Consider the following 12,881-nt stretch of genomic DNA (forward strand, 5'->3'; position numbering starts at 1 on the left):
AATCAAAGATAAAGGAATCCCTGCTGGGAAGATAGTAAATGAAACTTTTAATTAATTTGATCTTACACCGCAGAGATTTTATGCTCTGAAAGTAGGTAACCAGTATTGTAGTACAACTTTGTGAGTAATACTTAAGAGAACTCATGCATTCTTCTACTTTGGACCTTGTTTATCATGCTTCAGGCCAAAACCCAATATATGGTACTAGAAGTTCTTCCCCTTGTCTTCTATTTGAGTGATTACTTTCCTAGCGGTTGGCCTTCAGTTAAATTATTTCAAATGCTCTCTCTTCTGGTGTCTTAGAAAGTATAATGAAAAAAAGGATATATAAAACCCTTCAAAAGTGACCCCCAACCTCTAATCTGATACCAAGTTCTGCACTTACTGTATGGTCAGTGTTAGGTGCTATGGAGGACTCTGTGGTTTTCCAATTTTTTTTTTTTTTTTTTTTTTGCTGTACGCGGGCCTCTCACTGCTGTGGCCCCTCCCGCTGCAGAGCACAGGCTCCGGACGCGCAGGCTCAGCGTCCATGGCTCATGGGCCCAGCCGCTCCGCGGCATGCGGGATCCTCCCGGACCCAGGGCACGAACCCGTGTCCCCTGCATCGGCAGGCAGACTCTCAACCACTGCGCCACCAGGGAAGCCCTTCCAAACTTTTTAAACAATAGATCCCTTCTTTCAAATGAAATCATATGCAGAGTTATAATATTTAAAACAAAAAATATTTTCGTTAGGATAAATTTATAAGGGAGATTATACCACTTACATTTTTTTTTTTTCTGTAAAGGTTTTATTATGCAGAGTAAGGAGGGGGGCTCAGTCCTTAGCAGCCGCTTTCCTCTCCTCATAGTATCCAGAACACTGCTCAGCTCCTCCTGCAGGGGCACTCCTTGTAAGGAGTGAAGCCCCATGCCTCTCAGAGCTTGTCCCTCACTAACTTGCTTTACTTGGTAAGGTGCCCTGCTGGCATCTGTGGGTCACCTGCCTTGCTCACGTTCTGGGTCACCTTGAAGCCCATAGTCATGGGCTGCTGCAGAGCCATGACTGCTGCCCTTAGTGCCTGCAGCAGAAAGGCACTGTTTACTTTTTATAAAGACATTTCCTTACTGAAGACCATGGGCAGATTATTTAATCTTACTAAATTTTAATCCTTAAAATAGAGATAATAATGGTGCTTACTTTATAATAATAGTGAGAGGGTTACATGTGAAAAGGCAGGTAATGCAGGGCCTAGTATATAGTGAGTATTCATTTAGCACCAAGTACAGGACCTGGCATATAGTAGGTACTGGATAATTATTTGTTAGTGAACGAATTGTTAATAATTATCAGTGAAAACATAAAGGCTTTTTTATAAACTCAAAAATTTGAAATGGCAGTTAAGGATAGCTGTTATACGTTAGTAATTGAAGATTGTTGAACTTGGATTAAAGAGAGCTGAATTATTGTTGCTTTACAGTGTCTAGAAGTGTGACTTTAAAGAATTACATTACATCACCTTTTGGGGCCTAAGTTGTAAAGTGAGGATGTTGAAGTGGGTGGTCATCAATATCATTTCAATAATATGATTCTCTGACTCTGGTATATTCTAGCTTTCTTCATTAGTTGTTGTCAAAATTCTTAAAGGTAATTCTTGTGAGTGATGAGGCATATAGAAATTAGGCAACAATCCAGAGTCTAGTTCTGGCAAATACCTGCTTTAGTGTGACCTTAGACAACTGGCCGGATTGGTTTGGCATCTTCCTTTGTTAATATTCTGGTAGTTATTTTGCCCTGCTTCACAGTGTTGTAGTAAATAAAGTACTGTGTACTAATTACCAGCAAATCTCAACTGAGTTATTTAATCTAGTGTGAGAGGTAAAAAGGAGTATGGAAGTTTAGGATATTTGTCACTGACCAAATTCTGTGATTAGTAGATATTTTTAGATGATAATTAAAGAAGACTAGTATAATTAGACCAAGAAGCTAAAAGGTCTTCCTTAAGGTTTCAGAATTGAAAACCTTTTAAAATTGTCTTCATGAATAAATCTTTTAAAATATAAACTATAGCAAAATATACCAGAGTCTAGTTCTAAATAGTATATCTGAGTAGTCTTCCTTTCTAAAGTAAAACCAGTTCTGTAATTATGTCCTGCCTAAAGTTGTTGGGGAAAATAGGCAAAAGAAACAATGAAAAAATTAATGGTATTTTATTTTTCTCTTGCTGTTCTATGGTATATATGACAGTATATAACAAAGAACTAGAAATGACCTAGCAATTTTGTTTCTAGGTATGAATTCTAAGTTAAAAAATAAAAAAATTTTTAAAAGCAGGCTTCCCTGGTGGCACAGTGGTTGAGAGCCCGCCTGCCGAGGCAGGGGACGCGGGTTTGTGCCCTGGTCCGGGAAGATCCCACATGCCGCGGAGCGGCTGGGCCCGTGAGCCATGGCCGCTGAGCCTGCGCATCCGGAGCCTGTGCTCCGCAACGGGAGAGGCCACAACGGTGAGAAGCCTGCGTACCGCAAAAAAAAAAAAAAAAGCATTTACGTACAAAAACAGCTACAAAGATGTTCTTTATAGGGCTGTTTATGATAGTGGCATATATCTCAGTATCTTAACAATTAGAGATTGTTTGAGTATCTTTTAACATATCTGTACAGTCAAAATACTGTATAGCCATTGGAATTGTTATAGATTGGTGTTTCCTTTTTTTTTTTTTTTTTTTTTTTTTTTGCGGTACGCGGGCCTCTCACTGTTGTGGCCTCTCCCGTTGCGGAGCACAGGCTCCGGACGCGCAGGCTCAGCGGCCATGGCTCACGGGCCCAGCCGCTCCGCGGCATGAACCCGTGTCCCCTGCCTCGGCAGGCGGGCTCTCAACCACTGCGCCACCAGGGAAGCCCTGTTTTGTACTTTTAAAGCTTTACTTATATTATTTTTGTTATGCAACTTGTTTCATTCAACATTAGGTTTTTTTAACTCTTTTCATGTTGAAATATGTATAATTCTATTTAACAGCTGTGTAGTAATGAAGTTTATTACTATGTTATTTACCTTTTAATTAAGATTTGGATTATTTTCCATTTTTACTATTATAGACAGTGCTGAAGTTAACATCCTTGTACTTGCCTGTTTTTACACACATGCACATATTTCTCTAGGGTCGTTGTGCCACTGCTTATCAGTTTCACTTCTGGGTATGTGCATTATTTTTCTAGTTACTGTCAATTTGCTGTCAAAGTTGAAGTTTCTTCTGTTATGTGAAAATGTTCATAATTAATAAAAACTATATTATTGAATATAGCAGAGTTTTTATTACATGATGAATGCTTAAAGTAGAAAAAAACAAGTTAGAAAACAAGGTTTTCAGAATAATACCTACTTTGGTATCATTAAAAGTGAATCTGTAATACCTACACACAGTGATTCTGAAGTAAGTTTTTAAAAACAAGATCACGATGACTTTTCTTGCAATATGGCCAAGTAGGCTTTCACTGGACCTGATCTTTCTGCACATAACTGTGTCCTCTGGACAGAATTGTGGGGGCAGCGAGGGAGCCCTGGAAACGCTGGAAAATGAGCAAAAGCAGACAGATTCTGAAAAAGGGCTGACACTTTCAGGAAGAGATAGCATGAAATTAATTCTCCATTTTTACTGCTTTTAGCCAGAGGAAGGCTGAAGTTGGCACTTGGCAGCTTGGTTTAAAACTTAATAGAAGACTTACCAGAGGACAGAATTCAGGTCAGCCACAGCCATTCGACCACTGAAAAGTGAGGGGAGGAGGAATCCTGGAAAGGAGAGATCTGGAGAGTGACAGCCTAAAATTCTGAGTATAAGCTCTCTATATAAGCTTCTGTTTAATCCCTGAACCACAAAGATAAAAGAACTGAACTAAGATTTGAGGTATTGATTGCCCAGAGAGTTTGCAGTTTGGGTCTAAGCCAAATTTAATTGCATACTAAAACAGAAATGTCGGTACTCTGCAGAGGAATATAACAGAGTCCAGAGGCTATACAGCGTAATATTCACAATGTCCAAGGCATTATCTATAACTGCACAACATTTTAAAAACCAGGAAAATATAACTTAGTCTGAAGAAAAAAGACAACCAACAGAAACTAACTTCGTATGTTAGAATTGAGAAGCAGGTTTTAAGGCAGCTACTATAACTGATCACTTGAAGTAAAGGAAAATATTCTTGCACTGAATGAAAACAAAGGAAATCTCAACTGAGAAATAGAAACAAAAAAGAGCAAAGTGGAATTCTATAATACAGAAGCTAAAATTAAAATTCACTGAGTAGCCTTAACAGTAAAACAGAGATGATAGAAGAGTCAGTGAACTCGATGATAGATGAACAGAAAACTACCCAACCTGAAGAATAGAAAGAAGAAAATATTACCAAGCTTCAGGGGCTTTTGGGACAATATTATAAGAGCTAACGTGTATAGTTGGAATCCCAGAAGAGAAGAAAGTGAGAGGCTGGAGAAGAACATATTTGAAGATAAAATGGCAGAAAAAAACCCTTCAAATTTTATGAAAAACATATTTACTGATTAAAGAAGCTTAGCAAACACCTATTAGGATAAGGATGAAGAAAACCATACCTTGGTACATGTGTCAGAGGTTCCCAAGACCACTGTCAGGCTCAGTGATCTGCTAGAAGGACTCACAGGATTCAGAAGCTGTTATACTCAACTGTATACAGCAAAAGGACACAGATTAGAATTGACAAAGACACATGGGATAAAGTCCAGGAGGAACCAGGTGCAAGCTTCCAGGTGTCCAGTAGAGTCGCACAGAGCTGTCCTTAATCCTCCCATCAAGGACACGTGACAACATGTGTGAAGTGCTGCCAACTAGGGAAGCTCACCCAGTGCTGGGTGTTCAGGGTGGCACGCAGTATCCCCATGAGTTACCTCAGCTACTCAGACCCAAGCCACCTAGAGCAAGAACAGGTGTTTGCCATAAATCATATTGTTCAGGTAGACTTAAGTGGTCATGCTGGTACAGCATGGCCCAAGGCCCCAGGTATGCAGAAACACTTATCAGCCAGAACATGCCAAGGGCTCAGAGTTCATCTCCCAGGAGCCAGGCAAAGCCAGTCCTGAAGACAGACCTTTCTTTGGCATGTTCACGTTTGAGCATTCCAGAACTGCCAAGTTAATCCTTTCCTTCCCAGTACGTCTTAGTCAAATTGCTGAAATGAAAGATAAGGAGAAAACTGACACATGTAAAGGAATGACCATTATAATTAGAACTTACTTCTTACCACTAACCACAGATGCCAGAAGACAGTGAAATAACATCTTTAAAAGTGCCATACGGGGAAAAACGTCAACCGGGATCTCTGTTAAGCAAAAATACCTCGCAAGAATGAAGGCAAAATAAAGACATTTTCAGATAAAAGAAAGCTAAGAGAATCTATCACTAGGAGACCTGTACTATAAGAAACAGTAAAGGAAGTTCTTCAGATTGAAGGGAGTTGATACCAGATAGAAACTTAGACCTTCAGGAAAGAATGAAGAGCATTGAAAATGGTAAATAGCTGAGTAAAAATAAAAGACTTATTTTTTTCCTCTTCTTTAAAATATGTAAGACTGTTTAAAGGAGAAATTATAATGTGTGCGGAGATTATAATGTTTATTTCATATGACAATTTATAACAAAACACAAGAGTATGTGAATCTATACTAGAGCAGGGGTTCCTACATTTTTTATGGAGTGGTACAATATTTTAAGTAGATTGAAAAGTCAAGGGTGTATGTCTCCCAAGAGGTGGGAGACTTGGTACAATCACTATGTTAGTGGACTGAAGACTACAATCAGAGTGACAGACTGCATAAAAATTCAAGACCTACTTATATGCTGACTATAAAAGATATGTATTAAATGTAACAACACAGGGCTTCCCTGGTGGTGCAGAGGTTGAGAGTCTGCCTGCCAATTCAGGGGACACGGGTTCGTGCCCCGGTCCGGGAAGATCCCACACGCCGCGGAGCGGCTGGGCCCGTTAGCCATGGCCGCTGAGCCTGCACGTCCAGAGCCTGTGCTCCGCAGTGGGAGAGGCCACAACAGTGAGAGGCCCGCGTACTGCCAAAAAAAAAAAAAAAAAAAAAATGTAAAGACACAGAACTTGAAAGGAAATGGATGGAAAAAGGTATACCAAGAAATATATGCATGTATGCCATGCAAAAGTAAGCATAAGAAGACAAAGAGTATTACCAGAAGTAAAAAGTGACATGTTATCGTGATAAAAGATATCAAGACGTCTTGACAGTTGTAAATGTATATGTGCCTGGTAACAGCTTCAAAATAAATGAAGCAAAAATTGACAGAATTAAAGGGAGGAATAGGGAATTCTTTAATCATAATTACTGGTTTTAATACCTGTTTCTCAGCAATTGATAAACCAACTACACAGAAACACAAAGATCTGAACAGCACAATCAACCACCTTGGCCTACATGATACTTGTAGAACACTGTGCCCTATAGTGGCATAGTACACATTCTTTCCCAGGTGCACAAGGTATACATTCACCAGTATAGACAATATGCTAGGCCGTAAAACAACTCAGCACATTTAAAAGATTAAGGCCATACAGAATATGTTCTCAGACCATAATGAAATAAAAACTTTAAACAATGAAGATATCTAGGAAAATTCCCAAATATTTGGAAACTAAGCAGGTCACTTTTACATCATCTATAGCTCAAAGAAGAAATCATGAGAAAAAAATTTAAATGTTTTAAACTGAATGACAGTGAAAATACAATATATCAAACTTGTGGAATGTAGTGCTGAAAGGGAAATTTATGGTTCTAAGTGCATGTATTAGAAAAGAAAAATATCTAAGTTCAGTGATCTAAGGTTTCAACTTAAGCTGGAAAAAGCAAAGCACATCCAAAGGAAGCAGAAGGGAAGAAAGAATAAAGATAAGAGCAGAAATTAAAGCAATAAAAAACATTAACAAAGCCAAAATTTGGTTCCTGAAAAAGATTAACAAAATTGATTTCTTGACTGATCAAAAAAAAAAAAAAAGCAAATACAGATTACCAATATTAAGCATGAAAAGGGGGTTATTTCAGATCCTACAGATATTAAAAGGACAATAGAATATTATGAACAACTTTATGCCAACTTAGATGAAACAAATTCCTTGAAAAATACAATTTACCAAAGCTAACACAATTTCTATTAAATCCATTATTAAAAATCTCACCAAAAAAAGTCGAGGCCCAGTGGTTTTACTGGGGAGTTTTTTCAAGCATTTAAGGAAAAAGGAGAGAACACTTTCCAACTCATAGACTAGTATATGTATAGTAATACCAAAACTGGAGAAAGACACTACAAAAAAAATTAGAGACTAGTATTCCTATGGAACATAATAAGATGAGAAATCCTTCACAAAATATTAGCAAATCAAAAAAAAAATGTTAGCAAATCAAATCCAGCACTCTGTCAGATACAGAAAAGGTATTTGAAAAAGCTCAACATCCTTTTCTGACAAAAATTTTCAGCAAACTAGGAATAGAAGGTAATCTCCTCAGTCTAATAAATGATATCTGTTGAAAACTATAGCTGACATTATGCTTAATGCCAAAATATTGGACACTTTCCCCTAACACTGGATACAAGGCAAAGATGCTCACCCTCACCATTTGTATTCAGCATTATACTGGAGGTCCTCCCCTTTGAATTAAGACAAGAAATAGAAATAAAAGGAATGACTATTGGAAAAGAAGTTGTTAAGCTGTCTTAATATGCAAATTACATGATTGTGTACATAGAAAATCCTAAGGAATCTACTGATACAAAGCAACTGCTAAGACTAATAAGTGAATTTAATTTAGCAAGTTTACAGGTTTTTAGGTTAATACACAAAACTCAGTTTCATTTGTTATATACTAGCAACAAATAATCAGAAAATTAAAAAGTTTTAAAGTTCCATTTACAATAGCACCAAAGCATAAAATAGGAATAAATTTAACCAAAAGAAAAAAATGTGTAAGACCTCTATACTGAAAATTACAAAACTGCAGAGAGAAGCTCAAGAATTGTCTAAGAAGAGAACCATGCTGTGTTCATGGATTGGAAACCTCGATATCGTAAAGAAGTCAGTTCTACCCAAACTCACCTATGGATTCAGTACAGTTCAGAGTCCTAGAAGAATTTTTCAATAGAAATTGACAAGCTCATTCTAAAATTTCTCTGGAAGTACACAGACCTAGCAAATCCAAAGCAATCTTGAAAAAGGACAAAATTGAGGGCTTGGAATAGTCCAAGACATTATAAAACTCCAGTAATAAAGACTGTGGAACTTGCAAGAGAGTCAACAAGTAGGTCAAAGAAACAGAGAATCCAGAAATAACACATTACCAAAAATTTGGCAACTTAGCACAACTTTACTATCTCACAGTTTTCAAGGGTCAGGAGTCCAGGCACAGGTTAGCTGGATCCTCTGCTCAGGATCTCACCAGGCTGAAATAAAGTGTGATTCTGAAATCACCAGGTGTGAGCCAGGGTTGGGATCTCATCTGAGGCTCAGGGTTCTCTTCCAGACTCACTGATTGTTGGTAGGATTCACTGGAGGTTGAAGGACCGGATCCCTCTTTTCTGGCTGGCTGGCGGTGGGGCGGGGATCGTGCTCAGCACCAGGAGGCTGCCCTCAGATCCTGGTCTTGCAGCCCTCTCACAGCATGGTAGCTTGCTTCTTCAAAGCTGTCAGGAGAATTTCTCTCTAGTCTGCTGCAGGATCTCATATAACTGAAACTTAAACACGAGAGTGACTATCCCATCGTATTCACAGGGTCTGCTCACATTTGGGGGTAGGAGGAAGTATTATATAAGGCGTGTACACCGAGGAGTAAGAGTCTTGGGGTCATCTTAGCATTCTGCCTGCCACAATCCCTACTTCATATGATATGCAGAAATGAACTTAAGATGGAACAGTAAAAACTAAAATCATGAAACTTTTAGAAGAAAGCGTAGGAGAATATCTTCATGACTTGGAGATAGGCAAAGGTTTCTTAAGTCACAGAATGCACTAGCCATAAAATAAAGGATCGGTGAGTTAGACTTCATCAGAGGTAAAACTTGCTCATTAAAAGACACCACTAACAGGCAAGCCATTGACTAGGAGAAAGTGCTTCACAAAACATGTGTCTGATGAGGGACTAGTATCCAGGAAATATTTAAAACTACATTTCTACAATAAAAGTGCCAACAGCACAATAAAGGAAATTGGGCAGAAAAGATTCTGGCACTTACAAAAGATATACAAATAACCAATAATCCAGTGAAAATGTGTTCAACTTCGCAAGTCTTCACATAGTTAAAATCAAAATAAGTTAATCACTACACATCCACCTGAATGGCTAAAATTAAAGACTGACAACAACTAACTCTGAAACTATTGGTAAGAATGCAGAATAGTACAGATATTTTGGAGAAAGGTTGGCCAGTTTCTTAAGAGAACTAAACATGCATGTGTCCCATGACCTGGCAACTCCACTGCAGAGAAATGAAAACATTCATACAAACACTCGTATATGTTCATAGCAGTTTTATTCATCACAGCTCAAAGCTATTCATCGATAAAGGAGTAGATAACCTGTGGTATAGCTAGTTATCTTTTGATACTTGCAGCAAATACGGGTGAATCTCAGAAATTATGAATAGTGGAAGAAGCAGTACAGAAAGGATTCATACTGCATGATTCCATTTATATGAAATCGTAGAACAAGCAAACTATTCTATGTAGGGAAAAGAACCAGAGCAGAGCAGTGGCTACTTCTTGGCGTGTTGTCTGGGAAAGTACATGAGAAAACTTTTTGGGGTGATGATAATGTTCTGTAGTTTGATAGGGTTACATAGGTGTGTGCATGTGTCCAAACTCAGCGAATGTATTGTATATTTTATTGTATGTAAATCTTATATCAAAAGAAAAACAGTAAATATTGAAGTTTGTTAATGATATGCAAGCTGAAGATCATTTCCTGATATTTGTTATTTACTTTGAAATATATTTTTAAAAATTGGGCTAGTGGATAAGAGGAACATACATAAGTAAGTATAGTAAAACATTAATGATCATGGTGATGGTTACACAACAATGAATGTACTTAACGTCACTGAACTATATACTTGAAAATGGTTTTGATGGTAAATTTTATGTTATGTATATTTACCACAGTAAAAAAATTAAAGTAAGACATTGCTAGTATTGAATAAAAATCTAGGTAGTGATTATATGGGTGTTCACTCTAAACGATTTCTAATGTGCTATATGTTGGGAGGAAGTTAAATCTTGGGGGGAATAAGGCAGAGTGGAGAAATGCTGTCCCAGTTACCGACCAGATTCCCATTTTTTTCCGTGAGGGAAACAGTAGAGCTCCCAGGAAAATAGAATGAGATCTCAGAAGTCAAGGGTATGTATATTACCTAATACTTCATTTTTAAAATTTCTTTTGCTTATTACTGGTAAAGATTTTAGAGACTATGAGCTGTTTTTTAGAAGAAAACAATTTTATCACTTATTACGATAGTCTGAAACCATGTCACTTATCTGCCTTACTTAACAAACTGTCAAAGAAGCATGCAAGTCCAAGTGTATTGTAACCATAGGAGAAGTGTCATGTTACCAATAACAAGACTAGCATCGGAAGATTGAATTAGAAATAAATGCGTGCAAAGGGCATAAAATCACTTTTTAAAGTTTGGGCTTTCACAGTTATTAGCAATTAACGTGTTTTGTTTAATTTTAGATTGGATCTGGTTATCTTCTGCAGACTTAAGAGTAGACTTTCTTAGTTGGAGAATTAAGTAGTTGTGAAACGTGCAAATAACCAACTGTACCTAGAAAAAAAAAAAAGGATAGAAAACTAAAGCCAGAGTTTTGTGCCTTTATCCTTTCCATCATGATTCAGCACTGCATTTATTATCTTTATATATTCTTTAGATAACTTAGTTCAAAAGTTCACATATTCAGATCCACCTAGTTATTCTTTTGGGCAAGGGTAGTCAAGGCCATTTTGTCTTCTGTGCTTTTAAAATCTGAAATTGAAAGCAAGTGGGGTTGTTAGGTTATTTTAATGAATGAAAAACTTTTTTCTTGACCGTCTTTGAGAAGAATGCTAGCTTGAAAGGGGTTCCTACAAATTTCTTTGGCCTGCTGCCAGGTGCATCCGTGGCCAAAAGCATGTATGTTTGTCTTTGATGGTGACAGTTTTGTATTTTTTCAGTGATCCTTCTGTGCCATTTTGAGTGGAGTGTCTTTGGTAAGCATAAATCTGTAGTAGAGCAGACTATTAACCCATTTCAGCAGCCACAAAATTTGGATCTGAGTTTATAAACACATTATCCACAATGTCTTTTGCAACTCAAAAAGTGGCTTCACTTATTATGAACTATTAATGCAAAAGTAACCAAAGAAAAGAACTAATCAATGTGAAAATGTCTGCATACTTTTCTTTACATGAGTAAAGAACTGCCCATTTCCATTGGGCAGTTCATATAAAAAACTGAACTGCCCATTTCCATTTCCCCTTTTATTACTGAACAGTTTCCCTTTTGTGGTCATAAATCCTTTTTTTTTTTCTTTTAGCTCTTTCAGTTACATTTAAATCTTAGAGATGTATATTTACAAATTTTGTAAAATTAGTGCACAGAAGATAGAACATGTTGTATGGATCCTTAGTTGGTGATTTATTCTTGAAAATGAAAAAGATGATAGACTACTAAAGGTTTACCTTGAAATTTCTTGCACATTTATTCCTTTTCAGAATAAGCATTTGAGCAGCCCTTCTTTTCTTCGAGGTGTATACTTGGGAGAGTGAAGTTTGAGAATGGCTTTGGGAATGGTTGAAGTTGTCATGAAACCAAGAGATTTCCCCAGATTTAGGAATGAAAATCAATGGTGCTGCTGTTCTTTGAATTGGCAGGGACCAATTTTTTTCCCTCTGCCTTGAGATTACCTTTGGATGTGTTAGTGCCCTCTTTTGGTGTAAGAACAGTACTGCATCCTTAAATAATAACAGGCAAGAGATAGACATCCTTAAAAGTTTTTAAAATAAAGAGTATGCTCACATTATAGAAGATTTGGAAAATAAAAGGAAGGAAGGAATCAGTCATCATTCTACCAGCAATATAAACACTCTTGGTGAATACATACATTCATTGTCAGATGCTTCATCTGCCATTAGCAAAATAATTAAGGTAACTGAGAAATTATTGACTTTACTTACATAAATTTATACAGAGAAGCTGTATTATATATTGAAATGGATTCTAAGAAATACTTAGTTCAGCACAAGACTTTAAACATGTTGAAACATAATTAGAAACAAGGGTCTTTCAAATGAAAATAAATTTTAGGTCATATGATAACAATGGTAAAGTTATAACTGAAAAGTAAGGAAAACACTGACTTTGCACTTCTGAGAACTTCTGGCTTTCGGGTTTTTTTCTAGTACCCATTGAACTAGCTTGGGTCGGTACTCAGGACTTTGGAAGAGGCTAGCCAAAGCTAATTCTGTCTCTGTCAGGTGGTGTACTAGAGTGGCGGTTTGTTAGCCCAATGGTTCTCAATTAAGATCTTCTTTTCCTGTGGGTAGATTCAAGGAGGTAGACTTTGTCGGGCCACGGTGTTTGAATGTGGAGGGTCAGGGAGAAGGAGTGGTGAGCCCTGTTTCCGTAACTCTGTCTTGGGTTACTGCATGGAGGGTAGAATAAATGGGGTTTGAGGTGTTATGAGGTGCTTCTAAGTGATCTCTTCTGTTTCCACCTCTATGTCAAAATCTCCTGAACCTATGCTAGTCCAGCCTGCCCTGTAGGCCCACGTGTCGTATTGCATTTACCTCCTGGCCCCCTGCCTCCCTCTAACCTTTTACAGGCCATTCT

The 12,881-nt window shown here is 37.5% G+C and overlaps 1 protein-coding gene across 3 annotated transcripts in view; it reads left to right on the forward strand.

The window, feature by feature from the left end:
- Positions 1-12,881, forward strand: part of RTN3 (reticulon 3) — a 61,973-nt gene that overhangs the window by 29,168 nt on the left and 19,924 nt on the right. The window lies entirely within an intron of this gene.

The sequence above is a fragment of the Leucopleurus acutus genome (genome assembly GCF_964270905.1).
Source record: "Leucopleurus acutus genome assembly, chromosome: 8".
Taxonomy (NCBI): domain Eukaryota; kingdom Metazoa; phylum Chordata; class Mammalia; order Artiodactyla; family Delphinidae; genus Leucopleurus; species Leucopleurus acutus.